Source organism: Triturus cristatus, chromosome 1_2 (genome assembly GCF_964204655.1).
Source record: "Triturus cristatus chromosome 1_2, aTriCri1.1, whole genome shotgun sequence".
Taxonomy (NCBI): Eukaryota; Metazoa; Chordata; class Amphibia; order Caudata; family Salamandridae; genus Triturus; species Triturus cristatus.
Genome location: NC_140580.1, coordinates 260,162,457 through 260,187,425, shown reverse-complemented (window position 1 = coordinate 260,187,425; position 24,969 = coordinate 260,162,457). Strand labels below are relative to the sequence as shown.

Here is a 24,969-nt window from a genome sequence, read left to right as displayed (position 1 = left end):
CTTTTTGCACTATGTGTTATGGGTGAAATCAAATGTCAAATTGACCTGTGAGAAAGGAACGGCTGTTCCGAAACGTGTCGGGCATTGTTTGCCATATACACATACTCTGCAAGAAGCTGAAGACGTGGCTCTTCATAAAAGGACTTGGGGACCACAAACCTACACACCTGCCCAAGTGCCTGGATACCCTCTTGGGTGATTAGTGCAATATACAAATCAATATAACATATACATACCTATATATTACCTACTGGGGGTCGTTGGGACCTAGTTTCCATAGGAAAAGTATTTTTTGACTTGGCTATAACTTTGTTGTCGTTTGACCAATCTGCATGAAATTTTCCCGAAAAAGTGTCAAGGTGGGTTCTATTGTTATGGAAATTTTGGGGGTGATCAGTGCAGTGGGGACCGAGAATTTGGGGCGCGAAATAAGGTTGCGTTTGGAATGTTAATTCCCATAGGAACCTTTAGCCACACCTACAGCCAAACCGCTCAACGAACTTACACCAAATTTGGCAGGGAGGTAGATGTCGGTTCAAGGAAGTACCTTTTGCTTATTTGGTGTAAATCAATTCAGCAGTTGTTGAGAAATGTAAGTGAAAAATTATAGTGATATCTCTGGCCGCATATATATATATATATTTTTTTTTTAATTCTTTTTATTTGCATTTTTAAACAACAAAAAACAACGCAACCCACTGCTGTGTACACATGACATGTTATGGACGATACAGCCGCCCATCAATCCACCGCCAGTAATACTATAGATACGCACCCCTACAAAGTGTTCGAACAACAGGCGCTTGACCCAGCCACCTACCCGCCCCCTCCCGTCGTACTGTCTGGCCGCATATATTTTGTGGTGATTTTGCGATGAATCGCGAATGCATGTGCCAACGGAAATGCTCTGATTGGCTGGACATAGCCTGAACAGAAAGTTGCGGCCGCCATTTTATCTATCGAGAATGGTTTCCGGGGCTGATAATTTGTGTGAAAGCCCACATAAGGGGTCAGGGTGGAGATACTCTGACCCCATGGTTGAGAAATGGGGGTGTTAGTGACACAAGTTATGTGATTTTATTTTTAATCATGGCCAAATTCGCGACGTTACGACAACGTCACGACCGTCAGAGCGCCCCTCCCCCCCGGGTACCGTGGCGGGGATATTGTGACTATTAACGTCGTGAATATTGGTGAAAATATACAAAAATATATCAGTGAATCATTAATAGGCATTGTTATAGAGATATTGAGATTTTGATAAATGTTGTTATAGAGCTATTTTATATAGTGAGTTAGCTACTGTGATGGTTAGAATTAATTATATTGTTATCATTTTTTAATGTGGTGGTGGCTATTGAATTCCTGCTTTTGCTTCCTGCTTTCGTGACGTAACCGCGGAGCTCATGATTACTGACATCATCGCAATATCCGGCCTCACTGCGTAAATGGAAAAAAAGGTTTTAGAGATACACTAGAAAAACATGAGTTTGAAGTGTACAGTAATAAACCCCAAGTGTGTAAAATACTGTAATATGTGTGCATATATGTGTTTTGCCTTTATGGAAAAGGCGCAACTGTTGCAGTTAACGGCGACGTTGCAACGTCCCTAATAACCACAAAACCGGAAATAGGTCTGAAAGATGGGTTTTAAAGAAACTTGGTACAAAAATATGAGTTTAAACATGCTTTGAAAGAAGAGTGTATATAATATGTGTAGGGCAATGTTCAAAGTAGTTGCTTTTGCTTTCCGTTATTGCGACATATCCGCCGGGATTGCTACGTCGTCGCGAATATTAACAATGTAAAGAAAAAAAACAACGCTTATTAATCCATGAAGAAAATACAAGCTTAAAAAAATACCCCATATAGAGTCATTTTACATAGAAAATACAATTTAAAAACCTTTAAAAAAAACAAATCAATAAAAAAATCATAGGTTACATGGACGTTATAGTTGAGAATAGAATTTGAAAAACCTTAAAAATTCAATTTAAGATGTCATCAGTGATGTTACTGACCATGTCGTGAGTGATGTAATATGTGAAGTCATAAACAGTGCATTGCGGGGGCGCGAGTTGTAGTTAGCTCAGCTAACTATAACTGCTGAATTTCTCTGTTTTTTTACGAGTGAACTATGCCCCCAACTATTACGTCCCTGTAACCTTTGTTTTTTTTCTGTGAATTTCTAAGGTTTAAAAAAAATTATATTTCCTAACTAGAACGTCCCTGTAACGTTTGCTTTTTTCAGTGATATATATATATATATATATACACATACACACACACACACACACATATATATATTTATTGATTTTCACTGAGAAAACAAAGGTTACAGGGATGTTATGGTTAGGTTCCAATTTTGAATGCACAAACCATGGGAGAAACTGGTCACGAAACATATGTCCGGTTTTTTGGAAGTTAATGACTGTCTGGACATGGCGCAGTTTGGGTTCAGGCCAGCGCATGGAACCGAATCAGCTTTGGTGACCGTTCTGAGTGACCTTCGTTCGCGTGCCGATCATGGTCAAGCAGCCTTTTTAGTGCTGCTTGACATGCCGGCAGCGTTCGATACGGTCAATCACGCCATCTTGACCAGGAGATTGGAGGAGGCTGGTGTGATGGGTCTGGCCCGAGATTGGCTTGTTTCATACTTGGCCAACAGACATCAGGTGGTTGCCCTGCCTCCCTTCAAGTCTACCATCAGAAGGGTAGGGCAGGGCGTACCCCAGGGATCAGCCATCAGTCCCATTCTTTTCAATCTTTACCTCCGCCCCCTGGTCAAGTTAATTAAATCTTTTGGCATAACGGTCACCAATTATGCTGATGACACCCAACTTATCTTCTCCTTTGAGGGGGAGAAGGCGGTGTCACTGGAGACCTTTCACCATTGTATGGTCTCCACGGCGACCTGGCTGAGTGACAATTCGTTGCAATTTAACAGCTTCAAAACGGAGGTGCTGCATTGCTCAGCGGACCGTGTCCCACGACCCCTACCGCAGGACTTTTGGCCTCCCTCCTTTCAAGGTACGGTAGCAGCGGCAAGCTCGGTTCGTAATCTGGGGGTGACAATGGAACCCAATCTTCAACTAGAGGGTTTCATTGATAAAACAGTGTCCTCCTGTATGGGGCTGTTGCGCACTCTGCGGAAGATTCTCCCTTTGCTTCCCGCCCATGCCAGACCAGAAGTAGTGCGCAGTATCATTTTAAGTAGACTTGATTACTGCAATGCACTGCTTCTGGGGGCACCTATCACGGCATTAGGCAAACTACAACGGGTACAGAACTTTGCTGCTAAGTTAGCATTATCCCGCCAACGCTTTGATTCGTCATCCACAGCACTCAAAGACCTGCACTGGCTGCCTATCTCTCAGCGGGTCGAGTTTAAAGCTTTATGCTTGGTCTTCCGGGCCCTACATGGTTTGGGACCACTACCCCTACAGGAGATTTTCTCTTGGTACATCCCTATTAGATCTCTCCGCTCTGCTTCAGCTAACTTGGTAGTTGTCCCCAAAATCCGGAGAAAGCGGATGGGGGGACGCTCCTTTGTCTATATGGCATCTAAGTTGTGGAACAATCTGCCACTGCCGCTTAGATGTTTAGGAGATCTCTTCTCTTTTAAAAAAGAATTAAAAACTCACCTGTTTCCAAGGATTGAGTAGCCTGCCGATACAGTATTGTTTTTGCTGCAAGATCAGTTAGATCACAGCGCCAGGATGCCCGATGGGTGACAGTAGCGCTTTATAAATGTGCTATACATACATACATACATACATACTTATCTCAAGAAACTTTAACTCGTGCCCTAAGGTAGCTATACCTTGCCCCTGCCATGCACAGTTTTCTCATCACTAAATGTATTGCAAATGGTGCAGTTATATTATGAATGATGTCATACAAGATGTCAGTACTGATGTAATGTGTGGGGTAAGCAGCAGTGCATGATGAGGGTGCGAGGTATGGTTACCATAAGGCACAAGTTATATTTTCTTGAGATAAGTATAACTATTACTGTTGAATTTCTATGGTTTTGCACGTGTTAAAGTTTAACCTTACTATAACATCCCTGTAACCTTTGTTTTTTTCAGTAAATTTCCAGGCTTAAATAATATTTAATTACTTTACTTTAATCAAAACCCCGCCTGCGGTCAGGCCCTGTCCCCAACCCCTCAAAACCCCACCTGCGGTCAGGCCCTGTCCCCAACCCCCCCCCACAGGTACCCACCCCCCTCCCGGGGACAATTACGGCCCAAGGACCCCATCCCCTGGGGCTACCCAATCACTAAAAGGAGAGGGGGCTGCATGGCCCCTCTACCTGGGCCACTTTCAGCCTTGGTATCCCTATCCCCCAAGGCCCGGAAAATTAGTGAAATGGAAGGGGTTCAGCACAGCCACCCCTATCCGGGTGGATTACGGCCCCAGGGACCCCATCCCATGGGCCACTAAATTACTTATAGGTGAGAGGGTCACATGGCCCCTCTCCACGGGCCATTTTCGGCCCTAGGGTTCCCATTCCCCATGACCTGGCAAATTAGTGAAAGGAATGGGGGGCGATTTTTATCCCTGGGAAACACATCCCCCGGAGCCATGTGGTCCCCTTCCCCGTGCCAATTTGGTCCCAGGGACCCCATTCCCTTGGTCCAGCCACTTGTTCCTGGGTGCCCTGGCCCCTCCCAGGGCACCCAGTGTGCTCTGTTGGGGACTTTGGAGAAGGGGAGCTTCAATGAACCAGCAGTCCCTGCCGGCTCCCCAACTCCATGGGGACCCGCCATTGCTCCTGCTCGCAGGGAGAAGCAAAAAATGCTGCTTCCTGCATATGTGAGTAATTCTTACATGTTTTCTTGCCTGCTTGACAGCGGGTAGGAAAACAAATGAAAAGTCTGCTCCCAGCGGGCGGGGGCAGTTTTCCAGCTCCATCCCGCTGGTAGCAGACGTATTGCTTGCTCTCGCTTAGCGGGAGCTGTCAAAGATCCTGCCAAAGGAAAGCAAACAACTATGTCCCGAGGGTGGGCACCTCGGGACATAAGAAGCAAGCCCTGGGTGGTGGCAGTCCTTAGGGCCATTAATGGTTCCTGGAGGGGGGGCTGCACGGCCCTCCTCCTTTGTTATTACAGAGCCTGCCCCAGGGAGGTGGTGGTCCCTGGGGTTGAAATCAGCCCCGGGGGGGGGGGGGGGGGGGGTGTGTGGGTGGGGGCACATGCCCCCCTTATTTGAATGTTATTGTCTTGTCCTGGGAAGGTGTCAATCCCCAGGGCCGAAAATGGTCTATGGATGGGATGTGTATAGCCCCTATCCTCTTTATCCAGCGTTGGAGTGGCACTGGGGACGTGGTGGTCTACGGGGTCGACATCTGCTATGGGGACGCCCCTTTCTCAAAATATTTATGCATGCTCCTGGGACCTGGCCCACCCGGGGGTTCAACTATAAACAAGTTCAGGAGACTGCATTTTTTTTTTTTTTTAAATCCTGCGATTCGCGAATCCGCCAAGATTATCACTGGAAATAATTTTTTTTAAATGCTTCTTGGCCCTGACGGGGTCCTTGGGGGACCTCACCACCTGGCCTAGGGTACTCATGCCCTGACACCTTCTCTTTTCTTTTTACTTTTTTGATTGGGACTCAGCTAAGTCAGAGTCCTAAAATGGCTGCAAACACTTCAAGGTTAAAGTGTTGGCAGCTCGAGCTATTAGCAAAACAATAAACACTTTCTCTATGTAAACTAGGTACCAACTTTAACTAACTACCCAGATTCCCCTGCTTTATTTTTGCATACATATACAGGCCTCGAAAAATCGTAAAGATTTTTATTAGACCTGCAGGTCTAGTGACTTAAATAATCTACTCAACCTAATTATAATGCTCTTGACCCATAAACTGGTTTCAAATTATGTGATCCTGGGCAAGTATTTTAATTCTCTGAGATGGCATTTTCTTTTTTATCACATATGAAAGCACCTTCAAATACAAGAGTTCAGCAAGTCTGCTGTACAGAAAACTTATGTTTGATTTAATAAAGAAAACATTAGCTCCACATAGAATACAAGTATAGCCACGTTTAGGACTCACTTGATTGCAGACTTGCCTCTTTGTTCATTATTTGCATTGCCATTAGGGCTTGGGCAGAAATGTTTAAAAACTATCATGTTAATACATATATAACTAAAACAAAGTAGCAGCTCACTGCCATATGCAATCAGCAGGTTTTACATTGAAATGGCCACAGAATGTGTCACTAACATGTGGTTTTAAAACTATATAGAGTACAAAGTTTGAAAATAAAGTTTCTGCAAATATTTGTAATTTACACATCACCAAGTAAAGTGTTCTGTTTTGTTTTACTCCAATTTATATCTTTGTTTGCCTCACACTTCTGAATTACAAAAAAAAGTTCTTTCATAATTCCTGATATACTTGTACTATTCATTTACAGGCTGTTTAAATATTGTGTTAGGGAAAAACACAGACATTTTACTGCATTTTGTTTCACAATTATTGTCAGATAGCTCACTTGACAAAAAGCATTAACTGTTATAAGAGAAAGAAAAGTAAACACCATTTTCCAGGAACACATGAGCAACAATTACTAAAATAACAAACTGATATTTGACCTCTGTCCTTGAACAGTTGGTAAATGTATCAATATAAAAACAAGATTTAAAGGCCTCTTAATTACTCATTCACTTTCTGAATGAACAGAACACCTGTTTCTTTCAGCTTAAATTTACTTGCCAGCAGTGATGAGTAAATGCTAAAAAATCTCACTCGCAATTGGATTTTTCAAAGCCTGATATATATATATTACTACTGCCGGTAGCCAGTAGGTAGTTATAGTTAAGACCATGTTAATTCGCATAGTGTTTTAGACACGCCTTCAGCCCGAACTGCTGGATGGAATTACATCAAATTTGTCAGAAAGTCCGTGCTTAATTTGTGCCAGTGCTTTCCTGTGCTCAGCATCGGCACTTATTTCTCAGGGCCGGGACTACCAAATTTTTCTCCCCTGGGCCCAGTAGTTAATAAAAATAAATGTACGTACCGGTTCTCTTTCCGTTCAGATGCCTGCCTGGCATCTTTCCAGAGGACGGCCCACCCAGGTCCACGCATGAAGACTGCATCACGTTAGTGATATCAGCACTACGCCTGCCTTTCACCAAAGATCGTCGTCAAACTCATACCATTTCGATAATAGTGGCTTAGGGCAGGCTGATGAGTGAGGTGGGGGTGCAGCAGGCTGGGAAAGTTCAGGACATGCCGGGCCTGCACGGAGTAGGAATTATGCTTTGTTGCAGCTAGAACCTGTTAAGGATAAAAGCAGCAAAAACAATCGCTGAGGCCGCGTGGATTATTAATTCCTTAATCAGGAATTGAATTTTGAGCAGCTGCTGGAACAAAAGGGGAGTATCCTCCCTTCCCTGCGCGTGCCTTTTTTCATGGGGTACTTCAGAGCAGCTATTGAAGAATAGTAGCGTCTGACACTGCAGGTCACAAAAACACGAAGTTTCAATCCGATTGATTAAGGAAGTTGAACTTGGAACAATTAAGAACTGGTGCGCTGAGAGCATGAACATTTTAAATATGAGTGCCTCAAAACGAATTTCAATACTCATATGCTTCGCCTGAATACCCAGGCCCTGCCTGTCTGACTTTTTCAGAAAACTTGAGCATACTGGAACCTTTGCCCGGCTGACTGCAGCCTTCTTTGTAAAATCAGCTGTTAGTTGTTTAAGTGAGGGCCGCTGGTGTGCTGAAAAGACACCCTTCGATTTCCAAATGTATTTCACTCTGTTTTATAACCTGGCTGCAGCACTCTTTAGAAAGAGTTGTCTAAAGTGATGTGAATGCCGGGGTCAGTTGCTCGCAAAGCAGCAGTGCAACCGCACTAGTATCAGCCATTCTCACAGCTTAGTTGAAAAGAGGAAGTAGAGGGCGAACGGTCTATCAATGTATCTGTTCGATTGCTTACAGAGCCATCAGAGTGTACACAATTTGAAATTGCACTGCATTGACCATTGTTTTGATACAGGCAGCAGTTGGCAGTGCAGTGGTACATGCATTGTTTTTTTATTTTACTGATCCTAAGTTTTTAAGATTTATCTGTGCAAAGGAGAGAGCTGATAGCTACCAAAACTCCATGAAGGGCTTTATGCCTGTGTATTTTTCTACATTTCAGATGACAACAGCAAGCAACCCCCAACCTCTGCTCTACCCTCTTCACTTAAAATACAGAGGGTAGAGAGACTCCCAAACAAAGTAGAGAAAGGAAAAAACGCTTTGAAACCATGATATATGTATATGTACATATATATGTATGTATATATGTTGCTTTTCATGTTTATGAGCATTTCCACAGTACTCCGATATTTTGTATGTAAGGTTTTTCTTTTTTTCCTACACATACATTCTGTCCCTTTCCAGAAATCCATTGTCGCCAGGAAACAAGGTGAAGAGCTTGGGCAAAGGGATTACAGCAATGCTCTCTTTATAAGTGGAGCTCTTGTGCTCCTGATTGATTGTTCAAACGTGTTTGCCAAAATGTATCCTTTTAGTTTCTTCATTTTTTTTTTTTTTTTTAAAGAGATGCTACAGATGTTAAGTTGGAAGGAATGTAGGGGAGCAAACTTAAAAGCATTACGAAAATCATGGTAGTTTGATACTCTTCTCATAATGCATTAGCTATCAGACTCTGGACTAAAGATAAACTTAACAAAAACCCTGTTTGTGGCAAATGTTAACACGCATTGGTTTTATTTTTATTTTTCAGTTCAGAATTATGCAAGCAGGAATAGTACTCATGAAACACAACTGTTTGAGCGTCAAACATGATGTAGGCCACTTGGCAGTAATGAATTATACACCATAGTGGCCTAGTGGTTGTTATAGGTGATTTCTCCTGTTTCCATGAAATGCTAAGGGCTCTGACTCCCAACGAGTGGGTATCAGGAATTATCTTTCTCTGATGACTGGCATGCGTTTCCCTAGGTCTTTGAATAGATTTGAATAGATATTGTGTTTGAAAATATATTTCAGGATCAGTGGGTCCCTCAATCTCTTTTCTACTCCTAGTGAGAAGGTAGGTATTCTCCTTCAATAAAGAGCTATCAAAGGTAGTTGGGTATTAACCTTGGGGAAGGGTAGTGATGGGGTAGTGATGGAAGTGGGCTTTGTCTTATTAAATCAGGACCCCATCCTGAAAGATTCGTCAGTACACAGATCACTGCCCAGCTTTCTCCAACAGCTCTCCATCAGATGTGATTCACAGTTGGGAGGAAAGATCTTTCTTCTTGTAGTCAGTGCTCACTGAAATTCAGATCGGGTATTACATCTGGCTTTCAGCAGTGCTAGCTGGGGATGTGGGAGGAGCCAATAGAGGAAGTGGGTGGGGCCAGTAGATGAACTGGATGGGGCCAGGGAAGTGGGTGTGACCTCCCCACAAAAAGTTGAGCACCTGTACTTAATATTTTACAAATTAAGCACTGCAGAAAGTTACATTTTGTTCTGAAGATCACGCTTTTTTAGGTCTCGCCTGACCCAGCGTATGCGTTGATCTGGCGAGACTTTTAGTGAGGGCTCAAAAAATGCTACCATGGCCAGCCTAGAGCTAGAGTGCATGTGCGCGGGCTTAGGAGCAGAGGCACCATATGGCAAACCTCATCATGCTCATTAAGCGCCCGCGATCACTTTCACTTTTGCCCGCGATCACTTTCGCGGCGCCCCTTTGATGTTCTCTCTCATGCTTGTGTTATTTGGTGTAAAACCATCGAGTAGTTTTGGAGTTATTAAAGGAAACCCAGACTTGTATATCTGGGCAGAGCCTAAGCACAGATCTCATGGTGGGATCTGATTGGCAGCCAGGACTTCAGCCAGGAAGTGTTCGCAGCCATCTTGGAACCAATATACATGATGCACCCCATTGAAATGCACTGTAATAAATAGCAGCTTTTGAGGGTCACAAAAAGGAGAATATATAAAGGGTGATAGCAGATTTTGGTCGCAATATAAATCATTTGTTTATGGTACCATACTAAGTATAGGAATTAATGTGTATTCTAAGGTGAAAATGCCCTGTAAAAAAGCCTTCTGCTGGGATGTCATGAATCATGTTTGAGAGAAAACTGTTTTCTCATGATTTTCTCATAGAGGTTATGAAAGGTGTTCCAGAAGTTAAATAGAGCATATTTACTGCAAATTAAGCCATATGAGACTGAAGTCTGACATTCTCAGTAAAACAAGTACTTCCAACAGGAGCAGTCGGTCAGTTGAATCTCTTATGTTCTACTGTAGCCTCCCAGAGTGTTCTACAGAACAACTAGAGCTCTCGCAGTCTTACTTATGACAAAAGTATGGCACACCTGAAGGCGTCATGATTGAATCAAACTGCTAAAATGTAAAACATTTCATTAAGAAAGGAACAACATGAGGAGGTTCATTTTGTCATAGAAAGGATGGTTAGTGCAGCAGAAAGAAAAATTAGGACACATTTTGAGTGAGTTCTCAAATATCTTTCTCTTCTATTTCATGAAAACATTCTGACATGCAGATTGCAACATGCACTTTCAACACCAGCAGCAGACTGCCAGTTAACTCCCTGGTAATCAGCAGCTTTACTATAGTGTTCTAATGAGCAACTAGAGTGCTAACAGTCTGAATATATGCCAAAAGTGTGGCACATCTGAACGTCATCTTGATGGAATCGAAATGGAAAACTGAAAGCATTTTCTACTGAGGATACTGCAGTAAATGAGGAAATTAGGGAGCATCATAACAAATAAGTCTCCCAAGATGGCCACCAGAGAGCCCAAAGAGCCCAAATGTAACACAAATACCACCCAAGAATAGCCCAAAAACAGCAGTGTGCAAAACACTTAATATGTTTTTGTTTTTTTTGCAGTTTTATATAGCGCAGACTTGACTCAAAGATATTGGACGGCTTTGCTTTACATGAGCATCAGTTACATTACACAAGGACACATTCATTTTGGTTTTAGGCATGGGGAGATTAAGTGATTTGCCCAGAATCACAGGATGTTGAGCTGACCTCGGACCTGGTTCCCCAGTTGCAAAGTCTGAAGCTCTGGCCGTAATGCCACATACTCTCCCCAAAGTGTAACATATAATCAAGTGATCAACTGGATAAACAAAACAAAGTTAGCCAATAATTTTAAAGTGCTTTGCTACTATTTGAGAACTCAGGAAACACTCATTTTAGTTTTTTAGAGCACTAACCATAAATTTCTATGGACATAAGACCCTCTCATTTTTATAATTTCGAAAGGAAATGCTTTAGGCATTACTGCTTTGATTACATCAAGACGACATCAGGCGAACAACACTTTTGTAACAAATATAGAATGACAGAAATCTAGTTGTTCATTAGAATACTGTTAGAAGGCATAGGTCAGGGTCATGGACTCGAATAATTAAAGGCAGGGAGGAAGGTGCAGAGGCAACAAGTTGACGCTGGGCAGATTGGAGGGGCAGTGGCAGCATAACAGACCATGGAGTACAGGGGAAATGGGCGCAGGGGCAACATAAAAAACATGCAGGACAGGCAAGAGAGGCTGTGGCAATATAACAGACCATTGAGGGCAGAAGATCGAGGCAGTGGCAGTACAACCATACATGCCAATTGCCCCTATTCAGGCAGGAGACTCTGGATGTTTTTGAGCCCAAAAGATCAATGTTATTTATTGGGGAAAATCAATTCCCCAGGTTTTGTTTTCAAAATCTTCCTCTTATTGAGTTAAAAATGTTGGGAAGTGTGGAACATCGGATCACGAAGGGCAGGAGGAATGGAGTAGGGACATGGACTAAGATAACAGAGGGTAGGAGGGAGAAGGGCACGGCCACTAAACTGACCTGACAGGGCAAGCATCAATGACTGCAGCAGCACAATATGCCACACAGGGCACGTGGGATGGCAGTGCAGCACATCGGACCATGGATAGCAATAGGGAGGCGCCAAGGCCATGCATAGGGACAACAGAGGGGAAAGAGGCAAGGGCAGCAAGCTGACCATACCGGACAGACAGGAGGGACAGTTGCAGCATAACACACCATGAATGGCCGGAGGGAGGGGGCAGGGGCACAACAATGGGCCAGACAAGGCAGAAGGAAGGGGATAGGGGTCTGCACATAGAAAACAGAGATCAAGGGGGAAGGCAGGAGCGGCAAGCTGACCATGAAGGGCAGGCGGGATGATTTTGATTGATTTAATTTACAGACTTATAGAGCGCACGTATGACCGAGGGCGTCTTGGCGCTCTATAAGTCCAGGGATGGGCACTGGAAGCACTGCACACCATGGAGGGAAACACTGAGGCTATAATAGCTTAAACAAAGACAACATAGGGAAGGTGGGAGGGGGTCAGGGGCAGCAAGCTGACTGCACAAGGCAAGTGGGAGGGGCTGTGGCAGCACAGAAGACCATGCATGGCAAGCGTAAGGGGTTAGCGGCACCGCCATGGCCATGGTGGGCCAGAGGGAGGGGGCAGGGGCATGCACAAAGGACCATGGAGGAAAGAAAGGAGGGGTAGGGGCTGGACACAGATAATAGAGGGAAAGGGCTTCACAACAGACCATGTAGGGGCAGGCAGGAGGAGCAGTTGCAGCACAACAGAACATGGAGGGCAGAAGAAAGTAGCAGAAAAATGGACCATGGAGGGCACGAGGGAGGGTATAAGGGTATGGAACTCAGACAGGCAGGGTGGAGGTGGCAGGGACAGGTGGCAGCCATCTGACCATGCTAGGCAGATGGAAGGGGCAGTGGCAGCTCAACAGAACACAGTAGATGAAGGGGCAGTGGCAGGTCCATGGAACATGGTGGTCATTCGAGGGCAGGAGAGCAGGGGCAGCAAGCTAAGCACAAAGGCTAAGCAGGAGGGCAAGAAGGTGCACACAATTGGACAACAGAGGGCAGGAGGACTGAGCAGGGACATCAAGCTAAATGGAGGGCAGTGGCAGCACACTGGACCATGCAGGAGGGATGAAGCTGGTGCATGGACTCGGACAACAGAGGATAGGGAGGAGATGAATATGGCAGCAAGCTAACTGTTCCGGGCAGGCCCACCATGCATTGCGATGGGCATCTTACTTGACGTTAAAAAAACCCTAGAAATTCACTGAAAAAACAAAAAGGTTACAGGGACGTTACAGCATTGAAGTAGAATTTAAAAAAACCTTAGAAATTCATTGAAAAAAAACAAAGGTTACAGGTACGTTATAGTTAGGCTCAGAATTCACTCATACAAAACCAGTGAAGTTCAGCAATTCTAGTTACCTGAGTCAGCTATAACTTACGCCACCGCAATCGCTGCTTATGATCTCTCATATTATATCACTCATGACATGGTCCGTGAAATCACTACTGACATCACTCATGACATCTCTAATGATATCACTCATGACATCATCCACAAAACCACTCACATCCACACAACCATTCATACACGCATTCACACACCCATACAACCACTCATACACCCACTCACTGAACCATAGAGCCACTCACACAGCCACTCACTTCTCATACACCTACTCACACAGCCACTCACTCACCCATACAGTCCCTCACATAGCCACTCACTCAAACAGTTCTAAGTGAAGTGCCTGACAAATTAATCTCACTTAATAATGCATAATACATTATCATAGCTCTTCTCCTTTGTAGTCTGTCAGATCAGGGAACACAATTTTTTTATGTTAATCATGTTGGATAATAAATAATTACTGCTTGGCCTACGTGGAATCGTATGAGTTAGCGTATTCCCCTCTGCTGTGATTGTGGTTTTGCATTATAAATCATGCCCTGAATGGGCTGTGTCAGAATCTATTATTCCCATGCGGCCTCAATCTTGTACCTTAATATAACTAGATTATCCTGTCTCATGTCCATACTAAAGTGCCCTGTAATATTATGTAATTGCTGGATGCTTACTCGTCTAAATGTACAGCCAGTTCCTCGTCACTGTTGAGCCCTTACAGAGTTTTAGTCTGGAGACGAATACTTTATCTTGACTCAAGTCTGTGTAGTGCTATGGCCCTCTCCCCTGCCCTTTCCAGCGGAGTGGGGAGGGGGTCGGGGGAGGGAAGGTGTTGGGAAGAGGGGTATGCAGTCCAAGCAGAAAACGGTTAACAAATTTCGATTGTTATCATGGAATGCCTGGCCACTGAGTAGGTCACATCTCCTCTGGTTATAGCCCGCATTTGTTCTAAAATGTGTTTCTTCATTGGGTGTGTTGTCCTGCCAATATACTGCTTACTATATGGACAGATATCCATGGACATTCCTGGAAAGCTTCTGGATCATCCGTAACGCGGGAGCGAAGAAAAAGGAAAGGGTCCCAAAAGGCATTTTCCGCACGCAATTTTCAATAGGAAAGTTACATACAGCTACAGCCAAACCGGCTGAACTGAATTACAGCCAGTTAGACAGAAAACTAGATGTTGGTCCAGAAAGTGTGCTTTTGTGTGACTTGGTGTAAATCCGCTCGGGGTGAAAAATTATGTATATATCCAGGGCCACTGGAAACTATGCGGCAGGGGAGGGACAAATTATGCAGCGGGGTTAAGTAAATTATGCGACAAGAAAACGCAAATTATGCAGCTTAATGCATAAAATTTTGGGATTATTGTGTCTTTTATACACTTAAGACTGTCAGAAATTGGTTGCATTCCATCAGTACCAGTTTAACACCCAAATACAGCAATAATCAACAGAACTATGACCTGTCAACCTTCGCAAAGGGCCTTCCACTGCGCTGCAACACGTCACTTTGTTGTTGTTAACTTTTGAACCGTTTGAGCTAAGAACAAAAATCTTTTTTTGCTAAAATCTGCAGATTTACGCAGCAGATGCTGAAATATTTACAACAGCAGCAAGTCTATTATTATGCGAAAATCGCAGTGGCCGCATAATTGCAAATTCCAGTGTCTCCGCGCTGGGACACTCTTTGAAGTAGCTATTGCGCGTTATAAAAGGATTTAACTTAACATATCACGCCCCAAAACAACCAGGGATCCGAGAGATCTAAGGATAAGATCTGATTGGCTGCCACCATATGTGGCGGCAGCTTAGATCCACAGAGAAGGAGGGTGGGCCAATGCTGGTGGGGGGGAAGTGGGGTGGACAGCAAACCTTTTTGGGGGGGGGGTCCCCCCTTCCTGAGCTGTTAAGGGGCCCCAGGCACCCCATCCCCCCAGGGCAGATTAATTATTTCTGGGAAAGTGCCTCCCCTCCCCAAGCCTGTGTAAGACCAGAGGTCCCCAGCTTCTCTAGAAAAGCTGTAATTAGGCTTTTTGTGGCGGTCCCTACTGGAGGCCAGCAGTCACTTTAGCCTGAAGAAGTTCACTTAAAGGTGTGTTTCCCCAAAAACTTTACTGGTATGGTCAGAGCTGGCAGCCAGCCAAATGACCTTATGAGAGGGAGAAGGAGCCTATAGGACATATGAAAGAGTAGAGCCATGCAGAGGTAAATTGCTAAATAGCAAAGTCCAACCAGGATGGGAATCATTCATTTGATAACTCTATTTCGGTCAGAGACCATAAAAGTACAAGTAAAAATACATACGAGAATACACATTTCATTAAGACAGTAAATAGAGGCAAGTTAATACAATATTTAAGAATGAATTAAACTTGTAGTTATCAAAGAAGACAGAATTAATAAAAGGCGAGAATATTTACACAAAACTTTTCTTTCTTCGCCACGAACCATATAAAAAGCGGGACACAGCAAAAACAATAGGGGGATGGGTATCGTATGTTAAAACCCTGCATGCCTGTATACAGTGTCTAAACCCAAGATTCCTACAAAGGGGGAGAAGCCACTTTTTCCTTATTGATTGATACGCAGGGCAGAAAAACATAACATGGCATACGTCTTCTCGGTTGTGCTTACAAGCCGGACAAACAGTGTTTTCTGATTTTGCCCATTTGTGGGTGAATGCCCTAAGCGGTAAGCTACCATGCCTTAGCTGTATATGGAGCTTCCTCGCGAGAGGTGGATAAATTACGTCTAGGAAGACTTCTGCTCGCATTTCGGCTTTTACTAGGAGAAACTCTTTAGTAAGCTTCCCCAGAGAGCTTGAACCATGTAGGGCAAGTAGTTTCTGTTGCCTCATCTGACTTGTGAGTTCCGTTTTAGATGTCCCTATACAGGACACCTCCGGAAATTCCCAGAGCTCGATCCTGACGATCTTTATGCTAAGATTCTTAATATGGGATAACCATGCGATGTTCTTATTTTTTATTAGAGCCCAAACCTCTATGAATTCCTTTCTGTATGGTGCCAATTCTGGCACCGACCAGAGTCTTTTCCAATAGAGCATGGGCCGCAGAGCTGCTAGATCTTCAATTGGTTCCAACCCCAGATCAAATCGTAAAGGAATAAGCGGTGTGCTTAAAGGCAAACCCACAAGACTTCTCATGAAACCCTGCTCAGCCATAGTTAGCTTAGATATGTTTTTATGGCCCCAAAGTTCAGCTCCATACAATGAGGCAGTTCTAGCTTGCAATCGGTATATTTCTATGGCCGGGGCTGCTGGTTTAAAGACCGAGGCTCGCTGGACCTTACTAATCCCTCCCGCTATTTGGGACAACCTAAGCATTGATTTCGAGATTTGTGGGTCCCAATCAAAGCTCTCTGTCAGGGTGATCCCAAGATAGACAAAAGTCCTGACTCTCTCAATGGGAGAGCCATTAAGGGTGGGATTTGGACGAGTCTGCTTTGGGGGATTAAAAATCATAAACTTGGTCTTATCCAAGTTGATCTCCAAACCTCGGGCAATACAAAATGCGAGAAAACCATCCAAAATACGCTGAATGCCCGATGATGTTTTGGATAACAACAAAGTGTCATCCGCAAACATCAGAGCGGGCACTCTACCAGTAGCCAACCTAGGGGCATCATTATCAATTACATCAGCTAGGTGGTCCACAAGACCATTAATGTAGAGACTGAACAATGTTGGAGCCAAAACACACCCTTGTCGCACACCCTTCCTAACAGGAAAGCGTGCAGACAGATCACCATACCTCCCACACCTAACCTGGGCATAATTACCGTTGTGGAGTCTGGTTAAAATATTCAATAAATAGGGAGAAAGACCCATATCTGCCAAGACTTTCCACAACTTTTCCCTTGGGACGAGATCGAAAGCGGCACGCAGATCAACAAAGATGAGGTAGAGGCTGCCACCCTCCACTCTCACCGTTTTCCAGAATAAGACCTGGAGCCGGAAAATTTGGTCTATGGTTGAGATCCCCGACCTAAACCGGGCCTGCAATGTGGTCAATATTTTGTTTTCTTCCATCCATCCCAAGACTCTATCTAAAATAATTCTGCCCATTAATTTCTGGGAGGTATCTATAAGGCTGATAGGCCTGTAATTTACTGGTTTTAGCAGGCAGCCTTTCTTAAATATGGGGACTATCTCCGCTCCCAACCAAGTATCTGGTGGATCAGCCCCCATAAGAATTGAGTTAAATAGTACCACCAAGTACAGGGCCCAGATTTTTGGTTGGGAGCGAAATAAGTCAGCGGGCATCTTATCCAATCCGGGAGCTTTGTTAGGTAGGAGCCTTGCTATTGCAGACTCTACTTCTTTGAGGGTAATGACCTCGGGCAGTTCTGGGAAAGAAATACCCCCGTTGTGTACACAAAAGGCTATTGAAAACCGTTTTTCATTTGCCAAGAGGGTGGAGAGGATTCAATGTCAGAGTGATACCTCCCTATATAATCAACGTCACTATAATTTCACTCCAACTGACCAGAACCGGTCAAATTCAATATATGTTGATGGAACGTTATGATGAAGCTATTGTGGGGAAAAGTTAACTCTACCAATAGGTGAGCAAGGAAGCAATTCCTTTTGGTTTAGGTACCCTCACACACCCTAGTGGTGTCATGCTTCATCATCGGGTCACCCCAACGCCTAAAAGTCGGGGTGGGCTCGACCACAGTATTGGGAGCTCTTTGAAGATGTTTTTTTGACCAGGGGGGCTAGAAGATTAAAAAACCTCAGACAGATCCCCGGAATCCCTTTATTTATGGGTCTGTCTGGGATACTAAAAATATTTCAATTAGGGTCTTAGTAGGATAATTATGGTCCTATGACCCTAGTGCCAACATGTTTCAGTCCAACTTAGGCCGTGAAGGTCCAGGACTTTCTTCAGGGCAAACAGAAGGCTACCCAGGGTAACAGAGGTAGGAATTCCCTATCCTATGTATTGGTGTAAGGGCAGAGTAGCTGCTCCTTAAAAAATGACTGATCAATTAATCTGTCATGCTTTATCTTCCATCTGAAAAAAAGAAGAGAACAAAAGAAAAAGGGGGGGGGAGAACAAACAACAAATAGTTTGTACTTGTAAGTTTTGTTATTTGTCATTCCCACATTTGTCTTCACGGTGTATACCACCTACATGTGTTAGGTGATCATAAGGCCAGGTGGTGTACAATTCACTCCATCCATGTGCCACTCATATCAATATCTGTACACTTAATCAGCGTGCCAGATATATTGTGTGGGGGCGAGATCTCTGCCCTGCCCTTCCACCAATACATAGGATAGGGAATTCCTACCTCTGTTACCCTGGGTGGCCTTCTGTTTGCCCTGAAGAAAGTCCTGGACCTTCACGGCCTAAGTTGGACTGAAACATGTTGGCACTAGGGTCATAGGACCATAATTATCCTACTAAGACCCTAATTGAAATATTTTTAGTATCCCAGACAGACCCATAAATAAAGGGATACCGGGGATCTGTCTGAGGTTTTTTAATCTTCTAGCCCCCCTGGTCAAAAAAACATCTTCAAAGAGCTCCCAATACTGTGGTCGAGCCCACCCCGACTTTTAGGCGTTGGGGTGACCCGATGATGAAGCATGACACCACTAGGGTGTGTGAGGGTACCTAAACCAAAAGAAATTGCTTCCTTGCTCACCTATTGGTAGAGTTAACTTTTCCCCACAATAGCTTCATCATAACGTTCCATCAACATATATGGAATTTGACCGGTTCTGGTCAGTTAGAGTGAAATTATAGTGACAAAGAAATACCCCCACCTACCAAGGAATCCTTATTCCGTCCGCCGCCCGAGGACCCAAGCGATCGATGCTCCTGTTGAGGCTCAGAGGCGGCAAATGGGAGGCAGATCTCAGTTTCGCCAAAGACCGAGTCAGTCCCTCTCACTGGTCTATGTTCCATGAGTGAATCAGGATTGGGAGAATCACCCAAGTCCCCATACAGTGCCCCAAAATACATTTCCCACACTTGGGGTGCTATATTTACAATTGGGGTCAAGGCTCCCCTACTCACACCAGAGTTCACAATAGCCCAAAACGCCTTGGGATCTCTTCGAGAAAGGGTTAGCCTAAGTTCCTCCCATCTATGCTCCTCCCAGTCCTTCTTTCCCCTAAAGATAGCTTTTTATATTCTATTTTATATGGAAATCAAATAATGTAATTTTCTGTCCTGGTGGAGCTTTGCCAGCAAGAGAGAAGGTGCAGAAAACAACCCCAATGTGCCCTCATCCACATGAGACAGGACTAATAAGCCTTAATTTAAATAAAAGAAGCATTGGCAAAGGTATGGTCTGTCACTGTATAATATGGTATGGCCTTTCATTTTATAGTATAGTATGGTCTATCATTGTGTAGTAAGGTATGACTATTGTTTGGCCAGACATTGTATAGTATGGTATGACACAGCTTGTCATTCTATGGTATGGTATGGCCTGTCATTGAATAGTATGGTATAGTAAGGTATGACCTGTCATTGTATGGATTATGTTACTTACCCAGTAAGGATCTGTTCTTGGCATGCAGAGCTGTAGATTCACATGCTTTGCATACTCCTGCCATCTAGTGTTGGGTCCGGATGTTTGCAAGTAATTTTACTTCGAAGAAGTCTTACGAGTGACGAGGTAAGATGACTCCTCCTTTCGGTGATAATGCGCATGGGCAATGACTCCATTGTTAGATTGTTTTCCTGCAAGAGGGTGAGAATGAAGTGAGTGTAGTAAAGAGATGTTCATGCAAATGTTTTTGTTTTTTTTTGAAAATTCTTTTTATTGGCATTTGATAATATAAGCGTACATACATCATGTTTCGTATAGATGACTGTGGTACATAAGTAGCAGAGTAGACCATCATCAATATAGAGGGTACGTTTACATCTTATTCAGTGTGGATGCGGTCTGTGTTGTAGCAGGTCTTTGCCAGTAAGAAAAACTGGGGGGAGAACTAAACTGGGATGTGCCATGGGGTTCTTAGTGTTTGGGCCAGGCGTATACTGTGGGTCTGTTATTGCCTACTCAGTAGTGCAGCTACTACTCGCCTAGGAGGGAGTGGGTGCGCGGGCTGATGTGGGGGGCCGTTGAGTGTGTCAGACGGGCGAGGATGGACCCGGCGGGTCTAGGAGTGCCGCGGAAAGTCGTGGAGGGGGATCCCCTGCCCCGGGAGCCTGTACAGTGTGAGGCTGTATGGTGTCGGGGGTATGTATGTCGATGACCGGGACCTCCGGGGTCTGGGATTGTCTGAATTGGTGCAATAGAAGCGCCCATTCTAGGGAGATTGGGACTTTGCGGATACCTTTGGCTTCTTCCTCACGGATTGCGTCCTCCTCAGCGGCCGCCCATTTAAGAACCGCCCCCACCCATGCCGCAAGCGGAGGACCCGATGGGGCCCGCCAGTGCATGGCTATACAGTGTTTGGCCAGCAGGTGGGCTAGGAAAACAAAGCGCATTGGTATTTTGTGTCGTTTCCTCCGTCCGAGTATGCCCAGTGCGCAACCCTCCCAGGTAGTCAGGTGGGTCAGCCCGGTGAGATCTCTGAGCCTCGAGTGGATAGATGACCAATAGGTCTGAATGCCCGGGCAGGTCCAGAACATGTGGGAAAAGGCTGCATCCCCCGCTTGACAATGAGGGCAGAGGAAGGTCGTGTTGGGGTAGAAGCGTTGAAGGCGCGCTGGCGTTAGGTAGGCCCTCTGCAGGATGTGAAATTGTATGTTCTTAAACCGGGCGTTCCTGGATACTTTTTTGGGGAATTCTATCGCTCTGTCCCACTCGCTATCATGAAATGGTCGTCCTGCTTCCTCCACCCAGAGGGCCCGTAGGGATCCTAGTAGTGGGGGTGTCAGTTCCCTAATCTATTTGTACAACCATGTGGTGAGATGGCGACCCGGTCCCATCCGTAATATTGTGTGGAGAACTGGGTGTGTGGGGGGTTCCCCCGATGTGAGGTCGGAGTATGGTCGGTAGTGGCTGAGAAGTTGGCGGTGAAGCAAGAACTGGCCTGGGGGCAGGTCATAGTCGTCCATAAGCTGCCGGTACGGCCGGAGCTGTCCCTCTTCAAATAGTATTTCTGCCTCGGCAATGTCTCTAGACGTCCATTCCCGAAGCATGGCAGATGTGAAACACCCCCCCCGTGTCTGGGCCAGCCGACTAGCGGTAGTAACGGTGTGTATAGGAGGCATTCTGGTGCCATGAGATGTATACGCTGAACGCACTTCTGGGCAATGTCTACTTGTAGGGGGTAGGTTCGCGTGGGGCGGGATCCCGGTATGAGCAGGCGGCGTAGCTCTGGTATGGGCATACGACCCGTGGCAGTACATGTTTCGAGTGTGTATCTGTCTGCCGTCCAATATGAGAGCCACTGGTGCTGCGATGCCAGGAAGTAGGCTTCGAATGATGGCGCTCCGAGCCCCCCCTGTGTCGTGGGTAATTTCAGCTTTGCTAGCGCGATCCTGTGCCGCCCCTTACCGCATATTAGAGAACTGAGGAGTGTGTCCAAGTCCTTGAAAAAGGAGCGGGGTGGGATTACTGGGAGGTTGGTGAAGTAATATAAAAGCCGCGGGACCAGTATCATCTTTGCAAGGGCTACCCGGCCTATCGGGGCCAACGGGAGGCTCCGCCAGAACCCAATGGAGGATCGTATCCCTGCGAGTGCCCTACGGTGGTTACCCTCATAGAGGTCGACTGGGAAATGGTATAAACGAATCCCGAGGTATCGAGGGCCCTCTGCCGCCCAATGTATTTTCCGGTCACCGATCCAGACATCCTGGGAGGAGGAGTCTGGATGGAGGGGGTACACCATCGACTTGTCCCAGTTCACTTTCAAGCCCGAGGCCTCCGTGAACTCCATCAGGGTGGTCTCGAGCATGGTGAGATCCGCTGTCACATCTCGTATGTATATGAGGAGGTCGTCTGCGTACATGGACACGCAGTGCGTGACGTCCGCTAGTGGAATACCCCAGGCTTGCCCGTCCCGGCGGAGCCGGACAGCCAAGGGTTCCACCGCGAGTACGAATAATAAGGGCGAGAGGGGGCACCCTTGTCGTGTGCCCCTGTGTATTGCAAATTCCGGGGAGATGTAGTGACCAAGGCGGACCCGAGATGTAAGGTTGGTGTAGAGAAGGCGAGTAAAGGCTATGAGCGTGGGACCCAGTCCCGCCAGTCCGAGGACGGCAAAGAGGAACTGCCATGTTAGAGTGTCAAACGCCTTCTCAAGGTCCAAAATTAGACACGCCGCCCGAGGAAATCGATCGCCAAGCTGATCCTGGATGTGAAAGAGGCGCCGGATATTGTGAGAAGTATTCCTCCCCGGGACAAAACCACATTGGTCAGGATGTACCAACGGGCGTATAATTTGTGCGTATCTATCCGCTAAGATTTTCCCCAGGATTTTGCAGTCGGCCGTAAGTAGTGTGATGGGGCGATAGGAGGCTAGGAGTTGGGGGTCCGGGTCGGGTTACGGGAGTGTCACAATCACCGACGCTCTCATGGAGCTGGGTAGTTCACCGATTCTGAGTGCCGAGTCCAGCACTGCTGATAAACGGGGAGTCAGTAGAGGGGCAAAGGTGGTGTAGTATTCGAGTGGAAACCCGTCCAGGCCTGGGGCCTTACCACGGGCCAGGGCTGATACAGCGCTTGTAATCTCAGTGGCTTGTATCTTTGCATCCAACCCCTTTTTGTCCTCAGCAGAGATCTGGGGGAGGGGGAAGATGGTCTAGGAAGTGGTCGACGGCCCCTGGATCAAGAGATGAGGGGACAGTGTAGACCGCCGAGTAATGTTGGTAGAATGCCTGGAGGATCTCATCCTGGGATTGCACCAGGGTGCCCTGGGGGTTTATAACTGCGGTGATGGGCCGGACTTCAGTATCTTGTTTGGCGAGCCATGCCAGGAGTGTGCCCGTTTTATCACGGTCCTTGTGCATCCGGGTTGCGTGAGTCCGAAAATTGTGACGCCGAAGGTCCATGCACGCCGCTTGATATGCTGATTTGGCTTGGGCGACTTGGGTCGCCGTCGCTACCGACTGGTCTGCGGCTTTAGTGGCCGTGGCCAGTCGCTGTTCCGCCTTCTCTAGGGCTTGCTCTAAGGTATGTCTCACCCCGACCCTCTGCTGAATACATTCCCCGTGGGCTACCACCTTGAAGCCGTCCCACTCGACCAGGGTCGACGATGCAGTCCCCGTATTATGAGTAAAGTAATCTGAAATGCTGCGTTGGTGTTCGTGTGTGAAAACCTGGTCTGTGAGGCATTCCTGTGCTATTTGCCATGTGGGGACAGGGGCGTGCGGGGGTCTCCACTGGAGGCTGAGAAGGTGTGCATCGTGATCTGAAACGACTCGGCCCAGATAATCCGAGTGGCATACTTGCGGGAGAAGCGTTGCGGTGCATAGGAATCGGTCAAGCCGGACTCGCTGGTTGTGTGGGATGGAGTGGAAAGAGTAAATGCGGGCCCGAGGGTGGTGTAGTCTCCATGCGTCTGTGAGCGACCAGTGTGCGACCCATGCTTTAAATCGTTCGATTTGCCTGTAGGTGGGGGAGTGCGGGAGTGGGGGGTGCGACCGGTCCAGTCTCGGATCCAGGATACAGTTATAGTCCCAGCCTAGTATCCAGGGTACATGTGTGAATTGGGCCAGAGAGTTTGTGAATCGGTCCCAGAATTTATCCTGATCGACATTCGGGGCGTATACACTTCCCAAGAGGATAGCCCTCCCATCTAAAAGTCCATCCAGTAGGGCGAATCTGCCTTCGTCGTCCACCACCCGTCTAAGTTCCCGGAATAGGGTTCCTGGGCGGATCCATATCAGTGCCCCCCGGGCAAACGAGGAGTAGGTCGTGGCGCAGATAAGTCCGCGCCATTTTACTCGCAGCTTGCCCACTTCAGTTGAATTAAGGTGGGTTTCCTGTAGGCAAAGGATGGACATTTTCTGTCGCTTCGCGTAGGCGTATATCGCATAGCGCTTACGTGGGGTGTGTAGACCACGTGTATTGAGCGTGAGTATGTTAATGTCTGCGTTGTTCGTCAGCTGTGCCATGAGTAGTCGGGTCTGTGTGTGGGTCAGGTGAGGTGCCCGCTGGGTAGATTATTTAGTGGTCTCCTAGGGATGCGCCTTGTCTGGGGGGAGTAGGCAGGTGGGGAGCCTGTCCAATCGGATATTCTGTGACATGAAGCCCCATGGCGGGGTGGGACATGTTTGAACCGGGGTATTAACAACGTGTGGGGGTGCGGGAAACTGTCCCAATACATAGGACTCATCGTTTAGGAAACGGTGTGTCCAAACTTCCTCCCGTAACACGTGGGGGGATAACTGCTCTATGTGATAGGGGGTGACGGCATGCAAGTGCGAGGCCACCCGTTGAGTGGGCATGTAGAAGGAGCAATGCGCGTCATGTGCAGCCCCTGTGTTTGAGACAATGGACATGAGGCGAACACTACATATAAGGATACAGTGTGGCAGTCTGTATGCCTGAGTTGCCTCAGGGCGAGGTAGGAGAGGTCAGTCCGTCCAGCAGCCCATCTGCGGTTTGCGGGGTGGCGTGGGGGGAGTGCCGCCAGGTCTGCTCCCGAGACGGTGCCATCGCTGTTGTTTTCGCCTTCTGATGAGAACAGGCGCGGGGGTCGATCTATGGGTTCCGAGGGCTGCGGGGAGCGTAGATCGATTGCTGCTTGCAGAGCCTCGCGTCTCTCTC

At 46.3% G+C, this 24,969-nt stretch overlaps 1 protein-coding gene across 11 annotated transcripts in view; it reads right to left on the bottom strand.

The window, feature by feature from the left end:
- Nucleotides 1-24,969, bottom strand: part of STOX1 (storkhead box 1) — a 498,526-nt gene that overhangs the window by 35,964 nt on the left and 437,593 nt on the right. Inside the window, exon 4 of one of the 11 annotated variants that reach the window (XR_014961076.1) lies at nucleotides 19,792-19,982. The exons of the other annotated variants lie outside the window; for them this stretch is intronic. The gene's annotated coding sequence lies outside the window, so the exon portion shown is untranslated. The remainder of the gene's footprint in view (nucleotides 1-19,791; nucleotides 19,983-24,969) is intronic. 11 annotated transcript variants of the gene reach the window in all.